General features: G+C 42.8%; 1 protein-coding gene across 13 annotated transcripts in view; it reads right to left on the reverse strand.

Annotated features, from left to right (window-relative positions):
- znf512b (zinc finger protein 512B) overlaps positions 1-21,533 on the reverse strand; it is a 163,535-nt gene that overhangs the window by 120,412 nt on the left and 21,590 nt on the right. The window contains exons 2-3 of one of the 13 annotated variants that reach the window (XM_053240796.1): positions 17,387-17,639; positions 16,844-17,017 (exon numbers count right to left, since the gene is read on the reverse strand). The exons of 11 other annotated variants lie outside the window; for them this stretch is intronic. The gene's annotated coding sequence lies outside the window, so the exon portion shown is untranslated. The remainder of the gene's footprint in view (positions 1-16,843; positions 17,018-17,386; positions 17,640-21,533) is intronic. One more of the 13 variants, XM_053240797.1, reaches the window with a different exon arrangement.

Below are 21,533 nucleotides of genomic sequence, written 5' to 3' on the forward strand. Positions count from 1 at the left end.
ATGCTGCCCCCCCCAGCAGACCACAGCACAGTAAATGGCACTCGCCACCACAGACTGGTAGAAGAACTCCAGCATCTTGTTGCATACATTGAAAGATCTGAGCTTCCTCAGAAAGTTGAGTCTGCTTATTCCCTTCTTGTACACAGCATCAGTGTTGGTCCTCCAGTCCAGTCTGTCATTTAAGTGTACACACAAATACTTGTAGTTATTAACATTTCCAACTTCCTCACCCATGATGGTTATGGGCTTAATCAAAATTTTAGTCCTCCTAAAGTCCACCACCATCTCCTTGGTCTTTGTCACATTTAGGAGTAGGTCATTCTTAGTGCACCAGTCCACAAAGTTATCCAGTAGTCCCCTGTACTCCGACTCCTGTCCATCACTAATACACCCCACCACTGCAGAGTCGTCAGAAAACTTCTGCAGGTGGCATGATTCAGAGTTGTACTGAAAGTCTGAGGTGTACAAAGTGAACAAAAATGGAGACAGGACAGTCCCCTGAGGTGCTTCTCTGTTACTGACCACCATGTCAGACAGAGAGGATGCTAATCTGAATGTTTCTGTCTACGTTTGATGTCTACATCTCTGTTCTGTTTTATGTTTCAACTGTGTGTGAGTGAGGACGTCTAAGGTGAGAATTGTGAACTATTGTGAATTGACCAAGTGACTAAGAGTCATGGCAGAAGAAAATCCTGATATGGCAAGTGAACTCTGTGACATTATGGAGAGTGCAGCTGAGCTGATATGTTAAATAAAAAAAAATTTTTTAAATGTGGCACAGCTTGTAAATCTTTGTGGAACAGGGAGGAAATCAAGAATGCATATGAGAGAATTAAAGCCACGGTGGTTTTGTCGCATATTCGCAGGTGCACATTCTGAAACGGAAAGAAGATTCAAAGATTATGAAGGTCGCTTGTCTGCATTGAGTGGTGATTGTCAGAAATGAGAGGAACATGGGAGAGGGCCCTGTGAAGGCTGTTTATGCAGAAATCAGGTTAAAGCCTCATAAAACAGCTTGATGTGAAAGTGAGTTCAGATCAACCGCTTTTGGGGTTAAATAATAGAGTGGCCAAGTTGGAGCAGAAATTGTCAAAGAAAACAAAGAAAAAGCTGAAAAGCACTGGTGTCACTTTTGCGAGCATCCCCGCTCTCCCAGTGCACCACCCAGTGCCCCTCCTTCTCTGAGATGAGTTCAGACCCTCTAGAGATGAAAATGGTGAACTGCAATAATCTTGGAGAAAAGGGAAAAATGGAACAAGGGAAACAACATATGACTGTTGATCAAACAAAGGCAACCTGTGAAGCCAAACCACCCACTACAGTTCATGAGATATGATAATTCCTTGGACTTTGTAATTTAGAGCATGGGTTGATTCATACACAATCGTGGCCCAACCACTGAATGACATGCTGAAGGGAAGAAAAGACTCCAAAGAAAAGTTACAGTTGAACAATGAGCAAATGGAAGCATTTAAGAACCTCAAGCAAGCATTGTGCCAAGCACAAGCCCTTCGAATTCCAGACACCAATCGACCCTTTGTCCTGTATGATGGGTACATGACAGCTGTCTTGACCCAAGAACATGGAGAGATGAACAGGCCAGTCTTGTACTCTTGAGCAAAGCTGGATGAAGTGACACAAGGATGGGGCCATGTCTAAGAGCAATTCAAGCCACACGACAGGCTGTAGAGGCAGCACTGACCATCATAATGGATCTAGCAAAAGAAGTGTCCATCATTAAAGTCAAAGCACACATGAAACAAAACATGGAAGAAGCAAAAGGAAATGTGCTAGCAGACGGGGCCGCAAAGTTAGCCGCCAAGGAAGGGGTTAATAAAGCGGCAGATGATCAAATGACTGAGACAAAAACAAACCTGAAAGCTCTACAAGCACGAACTTTGACTGACATCAAAGAACTACAAGAAGGAAGTAGTCAAGAGGAGAAATGGTCCTGGATGCTCCTGCAAAGTTATCTGGCTACCATATCTGGCTACACAGATACATTCTCTGGGTCACACTGAAGTGGAAAAGATGGTCTACAGATTCAGAACCACATGGTGGAACCCAGGGTTCAGGAAAGCAGCCTGGAGTGTGACTGGAAGGTATGTCATCTGTCTAAAAATCAACCTAGAGGGAAGAACAAAAACTCCTGGGATGAAAACTCCAGCACCTCCATGCCCTTTCTGACATTTGCAAGTTGACTATATAACCATGCCAAAGTCACACGGCTACTCCAAAGTCTTAGTCATTCTGGACAAATTCTCAAGAAGCATTTCCAACAAGACGGCAAGTCTATCAGGTGAAGTACTGGTGACCTATCCCTGATTGGCCTACGCATGCTTGTTCTACATCACGTAAAGTCATAAACAGGCCAGAAGAAAGAAGATTCACAGTGTTTCTAGGGACTGAGTAACACTATCACAACATATAATCCACATTATTCATGTAGTCTTAGATGTTATGCTAATCCATTATATCGCTTATAACTGTTGTTTTAATTTGAGTGTTTATGTGTTATTAATTGTGCACTTTCTGAGTTTAAAAAGATACAGGAAGAGAAGACCTGTAGGTGTACACTGACACTGTTGAGTGTGGTGAGTGCTGTTGGAGAAACTATAAACGGTAAGATAAATCACATATTTAATTAAGAGTCATCATATTTGACATTTCAATGAGATCCCTAATTGTTCTCTTGTTCATAGTGTTTAGCAGTCAAGGTCATTTTGAAGTGTATGAGGAGCACGCTGAATTAGCGGTAGACAATACATTCCTAAGAGCTGCTCGTGGCTTTGCACAAGAAGAGAGTGAGAAGAGAGCAATGTTGGATTTGTGACCCCAACACGCTGAGACTTGTCCACAAATCGTCATTCCATTCTCCTTAAGAGAATACATTATTATCCTCAAAAGAACTGAGTCCATATTGAGTCATTATAATGAAATGCCACTTAAAGGGCCCCAGTTTGACTCGCAGAAGGACCACGAGTGTACCAGCTTTATAGTAGATTCTGATTGTGTCTCCACCAAACTTTTCTGATGTTTTTGAAATGTAACAATCCCAAGACCTAAAGTAAAACTGAAAAAATATTATTAGATTGACATTGTTGTCAAATGTAAATAACAGTTTCTTGGTTTGGGAAAGACATGACTGCTTAGAAACATAGATAGCTTGCTTACTCACATTAGATAGATATAGAAAGCTTGCCACAAAGTTTCACATTATGTCTGGTTCAAGAGTTGAATGAAGCGATGATCTCCAAATTGCTATTTGTTGTTATAATTTGTGAATAAAAAATGACTTCTTTTTCCAGCAGCCCTGTTTTTTCTATTTTCTCCTAAGCATGCAACTATTCTTTACTGAAGATAAGAATAACAGTTTCAACATTATGATACTACTCCCTACTGACAGGGAAAATTATTCAGATGCTGTTTTAGTACTCTTTTGAGGACAAGAATCACTCAGAGTCTTAATTCTGTATTCTACTGAGGGTAAGAATCACCACAGAGCACATGGGTTCTGACAAAGCAACATTCAGTCTGTACAGTACTGTGCAAAAGTCTTAGGCACATGCAAAGAAATGCTGTAGAGCAATGATGCCTTCAAAAATAATGAAACTAAATGTTTCTACATTAAATACTATAAAGAGCAGTAAACAGTAATGAATGAAACTTAAAATAAGCACTTTAAAAAATTAGTCTCAGGTATAGTTTGTGCAGTTTTATAAGGAAATCAACTTTATTAAGCATTTTGCAGAACGTTTTTCTGGACACTTTGACTGTCGCACTTGCTTCAAATTTTTGCATGCATAACCCAGCAGCCTTCATTATGTTTTTTTGTCTGACAAGTGGTCTCTTAATATGGTGCTTTCTTTACTGACATGCAAACATTTTTTCTGTAACATTTAATTTTGTGGTGAAAAACTAATGTTTGGAAATCTAAAATGTTTTTGTACTGACTTGATAATGTAGAAATTTGTACTAAAAAAAATAGGGTGCCTAAGAATTTTGCATAGTACAGTATATTTGATGTAGGCATACCTATTTCTCTTAGTGCCACTCAGAAGGTAGCCATAGTATTCCTGACAGAAACCTGGAAAAATTGCCCTTCTTCACCTGCTTCCAAGTATGCTAGTGTAATAACTTCCTTTGCCCAATGGGCTAATTTGTCTATAAACAGCAGATCCCTTCTATGATGCTTCCCAAAAGCCATACCTAAAGACCTAAAATAAGACATAGACATAAACATAAACCTGATAATGCATGCAATTCATCTACTCATCTGGCCAGTAAAAAACTGTTGTAAGTAAATACAACAATATGTCTGCATCTTCCATTAAATCATATGTCAATTTGCAGAAGCTGCTTAGTGTCAATTCCAGATTCCACTCTGGAATCACTGTTTTGCATGATTCAAAGTTTTGACTAGTTTAAGTGAAAACAGTCTGTCCCCTGTGTGCAGCCAATGAGTGACACAAAGTTTTAAACTGTCTAGCTAAACAACACCCAAGTACATCCTTACCATTTTTGCTATATAGTATTTTATCAAGTTGAATGATCTTTCCCACTTTGATCTTTGACAACTATTGAAAACGAACTGCTGGTTTTGCGAGTGACAAATGATTTTTACCTTGATTAGTCTAAAAGTGCATTAAATTCTTTGGGCACAGTCATGTGAAGAAATATGCAGTTGTCTGTTTCACCTGGAACACCCAGCATCCAGGTGGTTCTCCTGGAATCACCTTGTGTTTTTTTCAATGCATCGTTGCATAATCTTAGCCTGTATGGTATATTAACTTGTATGCCAAATAATGCCAGGAAAGGACCTAAATTAGTAAATGCACTTGGCCAGGGGAAAAACAGGGGAATATGCAATGGTCATACACAAACATCAAGGAAGAATACTGAATAATGGCTCAGAACTTACATGAATAGTAACAAATAGCGAGGTTTCACAATCCGCATGAGTTTCCATGTGCTTTATATATTCTGAGGACCATAAAGTGAGCATGACAACTGAAGAAGTGCTCCTAGAATTTGGATCAGAGTGAAATGCCCTGTGTGGATGTGATAGATTCAGGTCTCGAGTAGAGAGCCAGACCATTTGTCCAGGTTGTAGTTGTGGATGAAGGTGGTGATATTTTATAACGTGCATTGTTTCCTAGATTTACTTGCTGCTTCTTGTCCACGCCTTGATTGCTGGGACTTCTGAGGGTTCTCTAGACCATGGAAAAAATGGTGTTTGGTAACCGAGCACACACTGAAATAGAATGTGTCCTGTGGATCAGTGCATTAGTACATTCTGTGCATACCTGGCACATGGGAAATAGCAGCTCCAATTGTGTTGGTTGTTGCTACAGTAGGTTCACAGAACCTCCTGATTTTCTTATTTAGGCTTTCCACCTGGCTGGTGGATTACAGATGGTACTCTGAGGAAAGATTGACATTGATTTTTAAATTGATAGAATGTCCTCTGGGATACCATAATGTCTGAATACTTCCTTGAAGATTAGTTCAGCTGTCTCTATGGCTGTGGGAAGCTTGGGTAAAGGAATCAAACGGCAGACGTTAGAGAACTGATTGATTGATTGATTGTTAGATTGTATTATTACTTTGGGAGACATCAGATGAAATCTACTGTGATGTGTGCGCATGGGATAGGTAGAGGTTCCAGGAGGACTATGTGTAGTTGTCTTGTGGTGTGAGATTGTGCACAGAGAGTACAAGCTTTGACAAACTTTGTGATGTCTTTTGCTATGGACCACCACCAGAACTTGTTTTGAACTAACCTTCTAGTATATTGAATGCCAGGATGTCCAGAACTGGACAGCAATCTCTCATATGTTCTGAGGCACATAAGTATTCTGGTGGGAATGGGTCCTCATTGTGTCCTCTTGTTGTCATCCATGATCAGCCAGCTGCTTGGAGTGACAATGCATTGAGGAGACTTTCTGCTTTTGTGCCCTCATGGAAGTGAGACAAGGAATCAGCTTTAGGGTTTTTAGATCTAGGTTTATTGGTTAGAATAAATTTGAAGCATAAAAAACAGGGCTCATCTGGCTTGACAGGGATTCAAACTTTTGGATGATTTGATATATTCTAAGTTCCTGTGATCTGTGAAGATATTACAGATCACAGGAGCAATAGGGGGCTATTCAGCCCCCTCCAGCCCATGTCGCCATTCCCCCAGTGCAGCTTTGATCGTCAGCAGTTTTCAATTTCCACCATCATAATATTGCTTAATATTGCCCCAATACCACTCTTGGAAGCATCCACTTTGACCATGAATGGGAGTGAGGGGGTCTGGGTGGTGAAGGATGGGAATACTTGTGAAATGTTTCTTTAAACTTTTGAAGGTGCAGATGGCTTCCTCTGTCCACTTGCGAGTTTTTAGCTTCACTTTAGGGAGGGATGTTAAAGGGGCAGCCAAGAAGCTTAACCTATGCATAAATAGAAATTGGTGAACCTCAGGAATCTTTGTAGTTCTTTCATGGTTCAGAGTTGTGGCCAGATGTCACAGCATCCAACTGTACAAAATAACAAACTGATGTACAAAATAATAAACTGATTCAGGACTTCTTAGACTCTCATTCACAAATGGCTGGAACACTGAAAGAGGGCGGTCCTGCAGCACGTCAGCCAGACAGCATGTCAGGAGGAGCAACCTCAATGCTTCTGGACGCTGCAGCTCCTCAAGGTCAGCCGCCCCTTAACGGACATGCAGCAGCTGCAGGACTCCTGTCGCTGATGGTTGATGGCAGAGGAGAGGGATGCGGAACAGATCATTGAGCTGCTGGTACTGGATCAATTTGCCACTGAAATCCTGAAAGGAACAGTGGCGTGGGTCCAGTGCCACCTGGTTGCATCCCTGGACGAAGCTGTGCATCCGGTTCCTAGTCGAGGTGTCCCTAGTCTCTCTCACTCTCTCTCTTCTCTCTCCTCTTATTCCCCGGTTCCAGCTCCCCAGAACAGAGGTGCCAGTGCACCAAAACAGACACCTGGTTTCCACCTCACTTTTTCTCCCCTGCCTCTATAACTTCTCCCCATGTTCTGTCTCTCTCTCCACATGGGGAACATCCCGTGCCCACCAGAGCTGGAGAGCTGGGGCAAAGCCCGAGTGGGTGCGTTGGCACTGCAGGGAAGCCTAATATTTCTGGGATCAGTGTTTCCCACATGTAGGCAGGACACTGCGGATCCCTGATGCACCTCAGGCCTCCCCTGATTGAGCAGGAACATACCACATACCGATGAGTATACAAGGGAATACACATCAGGCCGTGGTGGACTCGGTGTGTAATCAGACCTCAGTCCACCAAGCCTGATTTAATGCAAGGCTTTGGGAAGTGCACATTTGGTGAAGGTGAGGTGTGTGCATGGGGATATGCATGGGGATATCATGAATATTAGCTGGTGCCTGTATTAATAAATTTCTGTGGCCAAACGTCTAATGTGGGGGTGGCAGTTAGTCCATGCCTCACTCATCCACTTATTTTGGGAACAAATTGGCTGAGGTTTAAGAAGATGTCAGAAATTATGATGGTGGATGGCTCCTGCCACAGCGTAGCCAAGTGTGGGGTGTGTGCAGCTCTGGCCGGGGAGGAGATGCTGAGGCCATGGCTGCGTCATGACGACTTGGAGGGGGGACGGCTCCCCTTGGGGATTTCCCCTTGGAAGGCATGTGAAGAGTCTCTTTGCCATGCCTCTGACCAAGTGAAAATAATCAATGGTCAAATAAGCCAGCCAGAACTTGCACTCACCTACCCCTACTTTTTAGTTATTAAAGACAGCGTAAAGCTTATATTGAGTGACACTGGACACGTGACACTTGAAGAAATGATCCAATTGTTGGTACCAAAGAGCCGTTGGGAAATGGTGGTTCATTATAATCACATAGCAGGGCATCTAGGCAGGATAAAGCACTCAATTGTTTAATGGTTCATTTTTATTGGCCAGGCATTCTTCAAAAGAATTGGCATGGACCTCATCGGGCCATTAGCATGTGAGGATATTGCTTTGTGTTAATACTGATGGATTATGCAATGCAATATCCGGAAGCAGTGCCTCTGTGCAACATCTCAGCATGCAGTGTTGCGGACACACTCTTCTGTGTAATCTCCTGAGTCAGGATCCCAAAAGAGATTCTGAGTGACCAGGGCACTACGTTTATATCACGGAAACTACGCAAACTTTACAAATTATTAGGGATTAAATCTATTCGCACCAGTGTTTACCATCTGGAAACAGATGGCCTGGTAGAGCGGTTTAATCAGATGTTAAAAAAACATGACTCCTAAGTTCGTTCACAAGGATGCACAAAACTGGGATAAGTGGTTCAAGCTCATGTTATTTGCAGTATGAGAGGTCCCGCAAGCCTCCATAGGGTTCTCTCCATTTGAATTACTGTACGTGCGCAAGCTTGGTGGCATCTTAGACGCCATCAGAGAAAATTGTGAGGAGGAACCTTCTAACAGCAAAAATTAAATTCAGTATGTTCTGGACCCGAGAACGGATAAAGACGATGCACTTCAAATATGAGACCTCAACCTCATGAAACCGTGGACAGAGGCAGTTCCTGTGGCTCTGGCGATGGTGGTTCCAGAGAGGGAGGAGCTGGGACCTGAGGGAAGTCTAAAAAGTGTGGCCCAATTCATCTCAGTCCCCTGTGGAGACCACCTCTCTCCATCCCAGAGAGCACAGGTTGGCAGGTTGCAAAGGGAATTTTCTGATGTGTTTTCACCTCAACCTGGTTGCACAGACCTCATAGAGTACCACACTGAGGCTCCTCCAGGTTTGGTTGTACGCAGCCATCCATACCAGTTTCCTGAAAATGTGGTTCGGAATGAACTCAAGGCTATGCTAGGCATGGGAGCAATTGAAGTGTCCCACAGTGATTGGAGTAGCCAGTGGTCTTGGTGCCCAAGGCCGAATGGTCAGTCTGTTTTTGTGTGGACTTCAGAAAAGTCAATGCTGTGTCTAAATTTGATGCATACCCAATGCCTCGCATTGATGAACCGCTTGATCAGGTAAGCGTGGCACTCTATTATTCAACAGTGGACTTAACCAAAGGGTACTGGCAGATTCTCTGGCCTCCAATATCTCGAGAAAATACGGCCTTTTCCACTCTGATTGGGTTACACCAATTTGTAACCCTTCCATTTGGTTTGTCTGAAGCCCCAGCAATGTTTCAACATCTCATGGGTTAAATACTCTGCCCACACAATGCATATGCCACTGTGTATTTAGATGACAATCATTTCTAATCATTCTTATCATTTATAATCATTTTGGCAGCAGCATTTACAACATCTAAGAGCTGTTCTGAAATCTGTGAGAAGTGCAGAAATCACAGCAAACCCAAAGAAGTGTGCAATTGGATGGGTGGAAGTATGGTATCTGGGCTTCCACTTTGGTGTGCCGGATCCGGTCCAGTGAACGGAGCCGTGTGAGCGGGCTTTCTGCCAGGTAAAAGCAGTTTTGTGCGGGGGCCCGCTGTTGCATTCTCCTGACTTTACTCTCCCTTTTGTTCAGCATAAAGGATACCAATGTGTGGATCATTCGTTGGTACCCGGCACTTCAGCCATTTAATTCTAGGTGGTCCACAGGCCGGGAGCACAGATGGTGGTGGCGGATTACCTCTCATGCCAGGAGGGGGAGTCAGCTGTAGATGGCTCCCTGGCCTGAATTGGGTGGTGGGGGTGTGTGGCAGCAGGGACATGGCTAAGAGTCAAATGCAGACAGAGAGGAGGCAGGTTGAACTGGCAGGTGACATATGATGATTCTCATCTGTATCTTATTATCAACAATCTTCTTATTTCTATTACTTTGTGCTTTCAGTGACCCCCGTAACCGGCAAGAGAGAAAGAGTGTGTGTGCTATAGCTAGCGGAGTATGCGAGACACGCATGTATGCACACACACACACACACACACACTTATATACATGCCAAGCAGTGTGAACTTGAACTGGACGGAGCGAAAGACACAAGTCCGTGATGGACCCTTTTTTTTGAAAGTGTGCTGAAAAGCATGGACTGAATAAAAGCTAGCCCGGAGCTCTGCTAAAATTCCACCTGCCTCCCGATTCAGGTGGAATTCACCCTCACACACCAAGTTCTACACTAGCCCATATTGCATGATAAAATATTCATAGTGGCCTGACATCATGATGAATGCAGTTCTACATTTATCAAACCCTTTGATGCGGAAGAACTTCAAAAATCTTCACTCCTCTTACATGTTCCAGGGTTGATGGTACAAGAGAGAGGATATCTGTACTTACTGGTGATGGAATTCAGGACCTGGTAATCTATGCACAGCTGAAGGCCTCCATCTTTTTTCTCCACAAAGAAGAAACTTGCTGCTGAGGGAGAAGTTGAAGGACAGATGTACCCCTGTTCAAGTGCTTCCCTGATGTACCTCTCCATGTCTTTGGATTCAAGGCTTTGGCTTTTTTAGTTTGGAATGGAGAGGGGGTATTCTCTGCTTCTGGGGGGAATATGCTCTGCTTCTGCAGGGAGAGGAACTGGACAGGAGGTCAATAGCACAGTCCCAATGATGGTGAGGAGGTAGTTTGGCAGCTTTGGCAGTTTTGCTGAAGTCCTCGGCCAGGTCTAGCCTAATATAAGCACAGCCCCCCTTGTCTGTGGCACATTTTTCTCATACAAGAGACTGACATGTCTTACTTCCATGGGTTCCCATTTCTTGTGTGACTTCAGATGAAACTGGTTCTGTGGACGTGTTCTGATGGTGTTCTGGATGAGGCGCTTGGCTGTCATACTCTAATCAGGTTATCGGTATGGATGGTTAGTTGAAAGATCTGTGTGAAAGGGAGTGTTGTCATGACATGCAAGCTCAGTTTGGAAGCACCTCAGTGAGACCCTGGTGGAAAACAGATTTTAGAGCCTGTTCATTCCACATGGTTTTTGCAGCGAGAGTGTTTTCCTTGTTAAAGTGCTAGTAGCGTCTCCCCTCAGTCTTTTGCAAATATAGGGTGATCAAATACCTCAGATGCAAGCACAAAAACTCACAAAACTCCTTCTTTAATTTGTGATGGTTTGATATAGCATTGTTTGGTCAAACTTAGTGGTTACCCAGGTGAGTGCTGTTCAAGTGAGCAATGAGAGTACCTATCTGATTTTATCAACATCTCTGGGGAAAGGGAGGAAGTGCTTGCAGACAATAAAGCACATTGCATTACAAACCCCTTGACTTGACAGAAGAACCTTCATATTTATTGAGTTGAGCTATACAAGGCTCTATTCGGCTTATTAACAAAAACAGTCAGTTTACTCATTGTTACGATCACCAGCTGGAGTGCCCACGAACTCCACTAGAGGGCACTCCACCCCGGACTCTTGCCATTGTCCTCAGGGCTCCATTTCCCATGTGTTCCTTGCCCCACCTGTGTCATGTGCTACCCTTGTTTGTGTGTCATGTTCTGATTGGTTCCTTTGTTTCATGTGTCATGTTTTCACTGGTTGGTTTTGTCATGTGTTCTCCCTGTTCTATATAAAAGTTGCTCACCCATGCTCCTAGGTTGCTGATTGTTGTTTTGTGTTTGTGATTGTTATAGTTTCCGAGTTTCCGAGTTTGTGTTTCCTAGTTCACCTGTGTTTTTGACCCTTGGACTGTTTTCCATGTTTTTGATTGTTTGCTGCCTGCCCTGACCATTGCCTGTGTTCTGGATTACTCTTTTGCTTCTGCCTTGGATTATACTGTTTGCTGGTGCTCGACCCTGCCTGTTTTGACCACGCTAGTAAATAAAGCCTTGCATTTGGATCCCCAACTCCGTTGTCGACCCCCCTACGTTACACTCATGCTTTTGCCCAGATATTGCTGGGGTGCTTCTACAACAGAAAGGCCTTGAAAGTGAATTTCTGCAGGTGTATAAAAAGTGTGTTGACATGTTTATGTCTATGTCTCTGTTCTGTTTTATGTTTCAACTGTGTGTGAGTGAAGACGTCTGAGGTGTGTGAGGTAGCTCTGTGAACGTGTGTGAACTGGCTACCTGAATAAGAGATATGGCAGAAGAAAATCCTAATGCTAATTAGGATAAATAACATTATCAAAGATGCAACTCAGTTGATGTGAGCTAAAGAGGAGCTGTCATAGCTAGAAAATAATTATGGAACATGGAGGAAATCAAGAATACATACGATAAACAAAAGCCACTGGCAATAAGCAGAAAAAGATCAAGAGAGCAATGGTAGTTCTATCGGATATATGCTGACACAAAGACATACAGACAAAGTCTGAGATGGACAAAAGAATCAAAGATGACGAAGGCCGTTTGTCTGCTTTGAGTGATGGCAAAAATGAGAGGAGCATGCACGAGGGCACTGAGAAGGCTGTTTATGTAGAAACTGAGTTAAATGCAAACCTTGAACAGCATTTTAAACAACAGCTCAAGTCCAAAGCAAGCCTGGAATTACAACTAGAACACCAGTTCAAGTGCCAAGTGAGTTTGGAATTACAAATTGAAAACCAATTTAAGTCCCAAGTGAGTTTGGAACAGCAACTTGGGCAACAGCTTGAGTCAAAATTCAGAAAACATTGGTTTTGCTTCTATGAGCCTCCCCACTCTCCTGAGTGCCTTTCCTTATGCCAGTCCTAATGCCTTGCCTTACTCTTAGGTGAGGCCACACCAAAGTCACCCTGGAGAGGCAAAACTGGCAAACTGCAATAATCTTGGGGAAAAAGTAAAAATAGAATAAGGTTGTAACCTGCTGTCTGAGATGGCACATTACTCTGGACCAGAGATGGATGAGAGTGAAAGTTTCAGTGAATCAGAACAAGAGGAAGTGGAAATCACTCACTGCTGCTGAGGATTGCCCCACACAGACAGCCAAAAGATACATGAGATTTCTGTGGATGGTACCACTTAAAACCATAAAGATGGCTTTCGACTGCAATTGATGAACAATTATGAACAGTTTTGCTATAATGGATTAGGACTACAATTGCTATGATAGCTTTAGGACTGTAATTGCCACGAACAGTTCTGGACTCAAGTCATCATCAGTGAACAGTTGATAACTTCAACAAAACAGACGCCATGTAAAAACTATGAATTTCCTTTTTACACAATTGCACTTTTTGACCATGTAGTACAGTTATAGAAGAGAATTATTTATAATTGCACTATCCTTTGTCACCCAGATGAGGATGGGTTCCCTTGTGAGTCTGGTTCCTCTCAAGGTTTCTTCCTCATACCGTGTCTTGGAGTTTTTCCTTGCCACCATCGCCTCTGGTTTGCTCATTAGGGATAAATTTATAATTTTACAATTTATATCCTGAATTTATATATTTATAAGCTGCTATGTGACAATGTCCATTGTTAAAAGTGCTATACAAATAACATTTAATTGAGTTGAATTGATGCAGCTGAGACCTCTGAAAACAAGGGTCAGCGGTGGAGCAATGATTCATTAACATCAAGCTTCTGGGCCAGCTGACTTTGATAAGTGGAGCAAAGACACAAGACATCCTAGAGAAGATGAGTTGAAAACATGGCATGAACTATATTGAATCAAAGGGGTCTACAATCTACCTCCATATGATGGAGTGATGATTCTGAATGCTTTAATGACCTCATGAGAACAAGCTACACTCACAAGAACCTTGCCTGAAGCCATAGGTGAAGACAAAAAAAAAACTGATGCTGCATGGGCTGCACTAGAGGAGTGAATTCCCAATCAAGCAAATGCCCATGGCTGCTGGGAGAAAATCATAAGCTGTGTTCAGAATGCAAACAAATCATTTGCAATATATGAAGCAGACTTCAAAGAAATTTTGTTGAATTATATAGGCACTAATAAAATCAGAGCTGACAATATGGACAACGGCAATTCAGGAGCATTGAAACAAGCTCTTCTGAATGGAACCACAACCAAATTATCAATGCTTATAAGCTCACAAACGCCTGCTCTTGAGCTGTTTCCATATATAATTTTGTGTATATCGCAAATTGTGTACCTTTTTCATCCCACACGTCCTCAAATCTTTGTAAAATGGAGAGAGTATTGATCCAATTAATTATAATTCGCCAGCTTACTGTCATTTTAATTTCACAAATAATTGCAATTGTACAACATATCAAATATCAAGTAACTGCTCTTATGCGACGAAGCCCATGAGTCTGGGAGAGACCACTCAAAAGGGTGTTCTGGGAGGTAGTGGAGAGACACTTCACAGAAAGTCTCTGGCTGCAACATTTTAAAATGTCACAGCCCATATTTACTGCACCAAATTATGATGCTCTGCCAATTAATTGGTTCTGATGTTGCGTCCATCGCAGGCTGCCACCGACCGCTGGTCCCGACCCAAAAGCGGACTGCCATTACCCTGTTCAAGCTGGCACCCTGCCCACAGAGTAGTGGGGGAAACTTTTTGTGGCATGCACATCCCTGTTCTTCCCCCAACAAATGGCTACTGCGATTACATTAATCTGTTGTGGCCATCTATTATAAATTCTGCCATATGACACATTATTTTTGCATGAATGTCATTTTTCTTGACAAAAACTGTTTTCAAATGATTTTTTCACAGCATCTGAAGTATCAACATGGTATTTATGCACTGAAGTTAAACAAAAAAAGATTACATTGACATTTGTGAAATTTTATCGATAATTTGCATTTCCATCAGCTACATATTTCAATGCACTGAACCTTTTTTGAATGGAAACGTAACTATTGAGCAGATGGCCTATATGTGTGCGCTAATGTGAATGGACAAAAAGAACCTGACTTTTTATTGGACACAAGAGAAGAGCTAACATGCATTCCCACAAAGCTGGCAAGAATTCCACTAACAGCAAGAAGAAATCAAGCTGTTAGGGCAGAAGGAGATTACATCTTTTTTTCCAAGAAAGTGAACCAATGAACTTGTCATTTGGGCCGAGATTCATCAGTGTTCCAGTGTGGATTGAAGAATAGTTATGGTTTTTCATTATAGCTCTTCTTGCCTTATGATACTATCAACATAGTATGTAATTGTCAGACTTACTGGAGCATGGTAAAGATTTGTCAAGATTCATTTGCTAATGAAAACCTTCTCACTGATCATATATTGTGAACAGGAATGTGTTTGCAGGGCCTTGGAGACAGTTTTGTCTGTGTGCTGACCTTGGGTTAGCAGCCTATTAAGATGTTTTGGAAAAGAGCTCTTTGGTATGTGTATGTGGTTAGTTGAGGACTGAAAATTGAAGAGATATGACCTGTGTGTATGTACAGTAAGTGTCAATAAAAACTATTCCTCTTCTCCAATTTGTGCCTGCTTGCATCTTTATTGAGGGGAAAATCAAAAAATTACTTCACAATCCATCAGGATGGGTGGTGTCACAGAGCCACGCTTAGGCCGGGATGTTCTGCTATAACTCAAAGGCAGCCTGGACTTCAAACAAGGCAAGGTTGTCTTTAAACTGGGACAATTGGAAAAGTCACAGTTAGAAAATCATCCAATCTGATCCACAGATAAAGATGATTGTGGAAACTTACAAATGGAACCAGTGACGTTCACAGGCTGGGTTCCTCCTAACACAAAAAAAAAATTCCCTCAGGAAGACAGCAATGGATGGAATTCTTCCCATCATTCAGCAGCTGGAAGAAAGAGGCATTCTGATAAAGACACACTGCATGTCTAACAGTTCCATTTTCCCAGTGAAAAAAGCTTCAGGCAAATGGAGATTAATGGTGAATTACCATGTTGTAAATCAGCACACTGACAAGCAAACACTGACATTGTTCAATGTTCTCAAGCCAGAACATCAGTGGTTTACTGTGATTGAAATGGCAAATGGTTTCTGGTCTGTGCCATTGGCTGAGGAAGTACGGCCATGGCTGTCATTCACAATGAATGAAGAACAGTATACCTTTACGAGATTACCTCAATGTCTTCACAACAGTCCCACAGTTTATCACATGGCACTCCACCATCTTCTGAGAGAAGCTCCAGGGATGTCATCTGTCATTAGCAAGAGAAAGCATGTCCTGTGAACCCAGCAACATTGTTACCAGAACCACAGACTGAAGAGGACAATCACAACTGTGTCGAAATTGTTCAGATGATAGAAGAGCAAAGATAGCTCAAGGAAGAACCTCTGCACAACCCAAAATTTGTTTTGTGTACAGACAGGTCCTCTTAAGTTGGCCACACAGATACATTCTCAGGGTCACATTGGAGTGGAAAAGATGGTCTACATGGTGGAACCTAGCATTCAGGAAAGAAGCTGAAAGTGTGACTGGACAGTGTGATATCTGTCTAAAAAAACAATCCAGGAGGAGACCCAAAACTCCTGGGACAAAAACTCCAGTACCTCCAGGCCCGTTCCAGCATTTGAAAGCAGCCTACATAACCATGACATAAATACACAGCTGCCCAGAAGTCTTAGTCATGGCTGACATATTCACAAGGTGGGTGGAAGCATTTCCAACAAGAAGAGGCACAGCTACTCATACTGCAAAAGTGCTGGTCAAAGACATTATTCCTCATTGGAGCATACCAGAGGTCATAGTCTCAGACAAGGGGTCACACTTTACAGGAGGAGTCTGCAAGGAAGTGTGCAAAATGATGGGTGTGGAATGGAAATCATCCTCAGTAATTGGGAATGGCGGAGCGAATGAACCGAACCATCAAAGAGAGACTGGCCAAAATGCATCACCTCCAGAAGCATTTCACATTGTGTTATGCAGTACCCACAAAACAACACTGGCCAACCAATATCATTGCCAGGAACGAGTGACTTGCATACTGCTGATGTCCACTTGACTAGTGATGCATTGCTAACGTACTGGTCTCAACTTACAGTCTCAATTCAAACAGTGAGCAAATGATTGATGCTTTGATTTCACCTGGACCTGGTGGTCACAGCTTGGTTCCAGGACAGTGGGTTCTTGTCACCAAGCCACAGCACTTGCAAACACCATTAGAGCCAAAGTTTGAGGGACCGTATCAGATTATCCTTGTCACTGAAGGGAACCCAAGGTGGATTCATGCCACACAAGTGAAGTTGGTTGATGAACCAGCTGAAAAGAAGAAGCAACAAGACAACAAGTCAAACAGGTGAAGTACTGGTGACCTTTCCTGATTGGCCTATGCATGCTTGTTCTACACGCAAAGTCATAAACAGGCCAGAAGAAAGAGGACTCAGAATTTTCAGAGACTGAGTAACACTATCACAACATTTAATCCATTCTTATTTTTCATGTAGTCTTAGAGTTATAGGGTGTTGTGTAGAAACACTTATATTGCATAGTCCTGTAGAAGTTGTTTCTATTAGAATAATCACATAAGGGTGTTTTTGAATGTTTCTAATGGAAGAATATCCAATATTATGTGCAATTCTTTGCGTAGGGGGGCACAGTGACTTAGTGGTCAGCTCGTTTGCCTCGCACCTCCGAGGTTGGGGGTTTGAATCCCGCCTCTGCCCTGTGTGCATGGAGTTTGCATGTTCTCCCATGCTTCTGGGGTTTCCTCCGGGTACTCCGGTTTCCTCCCCCAATCCAAAGACATGCGTTGTAGGCCGATTGGCATTTCCAAATTGTCCAGAGTGTGTGAATGTGTGCGCGATTGTGCCCTGGGATGGGTTGGCACCCCGCCCAGGGTGTCTCGTGCCCTGAGTTCCCTGGGATAGGCTCCCCTGCAACCCTGTGTAGGATAAGCAGTACAGAAAATGGATGGATTATTTGTGTATTTTCTAAGTTTTACATTTGCATGCAGAAAGTGAAAGTATACAGTAACATTTCTGAGTGTGGTGAGTGCTTTCGAAGAGACAATAATGATAAGATAAATTACAAAGTTACTCAAGAGTTAACATAGACATGAGACAATGAGATCCCTATTATTCCTCCTATTATTCTTACTCATAGTATGAGCAACCAAGATCATTCTGAAGTGTAACAGTAGCCCTTGATGAGATTCGAAAAATTGTTCATACTATGGAGCATATTGGTAATGACACTGCTAAGTCCCTTGTGTAGTTACACTATATTACCAAAAGTATTCGGTCACCTGCCTTGACTCACATATGAACTTAAGTGCCATCCCATTCCTAACCCATAGGGTTCAATATGATGTCAGTCCACCTTTTGCAGCTATTACAGCTTCAACTCTTCTGGGAAGGCTGTCCACAAGGTTGAGGAGTGTGTTTATAGGAATTTTTGACCATTCTTCCAATAGCGCATTGGTGAGGTCACACACTGATGTTGGTCGAGAAGGCCTGGCTCTCAGTCTCCGCTCTAATTCATCCCAAAGGTGTTCTTTCGGGTTCAGGTCAGGACTCTGTGCAGGCCAGTCAAGTTCATCCACACCAGACTCTGTCATCCATGTCTTTATGGACCTTGCTTTGTGCTCTGGTGCACAGTCATGTTGGAAGAGGAAGGGGCCCGCTCCAAACTGTTCCCACAAGGTTGGGAGCATGGAATTGTCCAAAATGTTTTGGTATCCTGAAGAATTCAAAGTTCCTTTCACTGGAACTAAGGGGCCAAGCCCAACTCCTGAAAAACAACCCCACACCATAATTCCTCCTCCACCAAATTTCACACTCGGCACAATGCAGTCCGAAATGTACCGTTCTCCTGGCAACCTCCAAACCCAGACTCGTCCATCAGATTGCCAGATGGAAAAGCGTGATTCAGAACGCGTCTCCACTGCTCTAGAGTCCAGTGGCGGCGTGCTTTACACCACTGCATCCGACGCTTTGCATTGCACTTGGTGATGTGTGGCTTGGATGCAGCTGCTCGGCCATGGAAACCCATTCCATGAAGCTCTCTGCGTACTGTACTTGGGCTAATCTGAAGGTCACGTGAAGTTTGGAGCTCTGTAGCAATTGACTGTGAAGAAAGTCGACGACCTCTTTGCACTATGCGCTTCAGCATCCGCTGACCCCTCTCCGTCAGTTTACGTGGCCTACCACTTCGTGGCTGAGTTGCTGTTGTTCCCAAACTCTTCCATTTTGTTATGATAAAGCTGACAGTTGACTGTGGAATATTTAGGAGCGAGGAAATTTCACGGGTGGCATCCTATGACAGTTCCACGCTGGAATTCACTGAGCTCCTGAGAGCGGCCCATTCTTTCACAAATGTTTGTAAAAACAGTCTGCATGCCTAAGTGCTTGATTTTATACACCTGTGGCCAGGCCAAGTGATTAGGACACCTGATTCTGATCATTTGGATGGGTGACCGAATACTTTTGGTAATATAGTGTATCTTCAGAATTCGCAGCAGTTTGTGAAATGACAGAAAAATGGGGAACTGCAATTATTGGTAAGGAGTGTTGCACATTCATCCCAGACACAACTAAGCTGCTATAATGAGGATATGCATCTCTTCAGACATCCAGGATTAGGGTGCTTCACTTGTGCATACTTGCTTGTGCATACTTGCTTCTAGCATGGTTCAGATGGACTCTCTTGCCTTCTCCCTGTGCCTACTAAGGTAGCTGGGGCTGGAGTTCCCTTTATTCTATGTTTATCTCAATGCCAGGTTGGGTACTTCCTTGTCATTATTAGCTCATAGTATTTTCTACACCACCTGCTATTTTCTAACCAAGTGGCCGGACTGTGGGGCTATGCTGCTAACATGGTCAAGTAGCTTTCCTTCATTGTACCACACACTACTGAATCGCTACTGAATCTGCTTTGTTGGTTAGATCCCCTAATACAAAGCACTTGGCCTGGAGTTGGGTTTCCTGCAATTCGCCCTTCACTTTCTTTGCCAGGTTGGGTCCTCCCACTGTGTGTTCCCCATACTCTGTTGACTCCAGAGTAGTGGGCGCAAAACACCATTAGCATGGACAAGTTGGTTCCCGCGCTGCTCCTACAGTGCAGTGATCAATACTGAGCCTATGTTAGCTGGATTGCTTAACATAACACCAGGGTGGAAGTCAGCTTCCATCCGATCAGAGTGAGAGCAATGTACCTTGTGTAGGGGAAAGTCTGGATGCCTTAGGTGGACTTAGCAATCCCCCAACTCCATTAGAGCATTAGAGCCCTCACAGCGGGGCAAATGGGTGATGACTCAGCGACATGATCGCAAAGCCAAAGCTAACGCTAACGTTCGCCCAAGGGAGCATCACTTATCTCCACCTCACGTGTCTAACAGGTTTGCTCTACTTAGTGAAGCACCCACTAACAAACCTGAAAGAGCTCTAGTTATAGGAGACTCTATCTTAAGGCACATGAAATTAGCTAGGCCTTTAGGGGCACCAGAAGCTTTAGTTAGGTGTATACCAGGAGCCAGGGCACCAGACATAGCAGGTAATCTTACGGTCTTAGGCAAGCATAGGTTTTCAAAGATAGTTATTCATGTAGGAGCTAATGATATACACCTTTGTCCATCAGAGGTTACTAAGAGTAACATTGTAGAGGTGTGTAAATGGTATCCATCCCACTCAGGAAGGTGCTGCTCTTATTTCCTGCAGCATAGCACATAGTCTCAGAACAGGCCTAGTTAATTGGTGACAATCCAGAGCCAAGGAGGGAGCAGACGAATAGGCTAAACTGACCATTTACTAGCTGCACTGAGTCGTCACTTAGGTTCCACTATATTGAGACTGTGTCTGTTCCCTGAGCTAAACAAAAATGTAGAAATACTCAGAAAGTTTGTTTTAGTAATCTAATCAACATAAAATTAAATCATACTGAATGCACACCCAGCACATTTGAACCAAAGCTAGGACCGTTAAATATTAGATCTCTTACATCTATAGCGCTTATTGTTAATTAAACTGTTACTGATCAGTAGTTTAATGTGCTGTGTTTGACAGAAACATGGATTAAACCAAATCAGTATATAGCATTAACGTTAGCCTACTCCTCCCGGATACAATTATATACATCAACCTTGTCTAACTGGTAGAGGAGGAGGTGTCTCAGTTATTTATAATGATAATCTAGTCATCACACAAAAACCTAGTCATAAATTCAACATGCTCGAATAATAAGTCTACCCAGTCAATTCCGCTACCCACAAAAATAAGTCTACCTAGTCAATTCCACTAATTATTATTTACAGACCGCCAAGGCCAAGGCTGAACTCCTTTGTGAATTTTCTGGATTTCAACTCAAACCTGGTGGTTTCTTTAGACAAAGCTTTAACTGTTGGAGACTTTAATGTTCATTTTGATAATCCAGAAGACCCTCTGAGAACAGTGGTTGTGTCCATTCTAGATTCAGTGAGTTAATCAGAACGTAATAGGACCTACTCATAATGGTGGTCACACTCTTGATCTAATACTAATATTCAGAGTAAATATAGAAAATATAGTCACATATCCACAGTCTGTAGCTATCACAGATCATTACCTCATCTCATTTAAAATGTGTCTTAGTCATAATATATGCATCTTGCCACGCTACCTTGTCAAACGTACATACACTTCAGCTACTGCACAGAGTTTTATTAATAATCTCCCAGAGTTATCAACTATGATTGGATCACCGTCTGACCCCACAGAACTTGATCAGGCGACTGAATGCTTAGAGTCAATGTTTCGCTACACGATAGACAATGTTGCTCCACTTAAACAAAAGATAATTATAG

The sequence above is a fragment of the Pangasianodon hypophthalmus genome, chromosome 16 (genome assembly GCF_027358585.1).
Source record: "Pangasianodon hypophthalmus isolate fPanHyp1 chromosome 16, fPanHyp1.pri, whole genome shotgun sequence".
In the NCBI taxonomy this organism is placed as follows: domain Eukaryota; kingdom Metazoa; phylum Chordata; class Actinopteri; order Siluriformes; family Pangasiidae; genus Pangasianodon; species Pangasianodon hypophthalmus.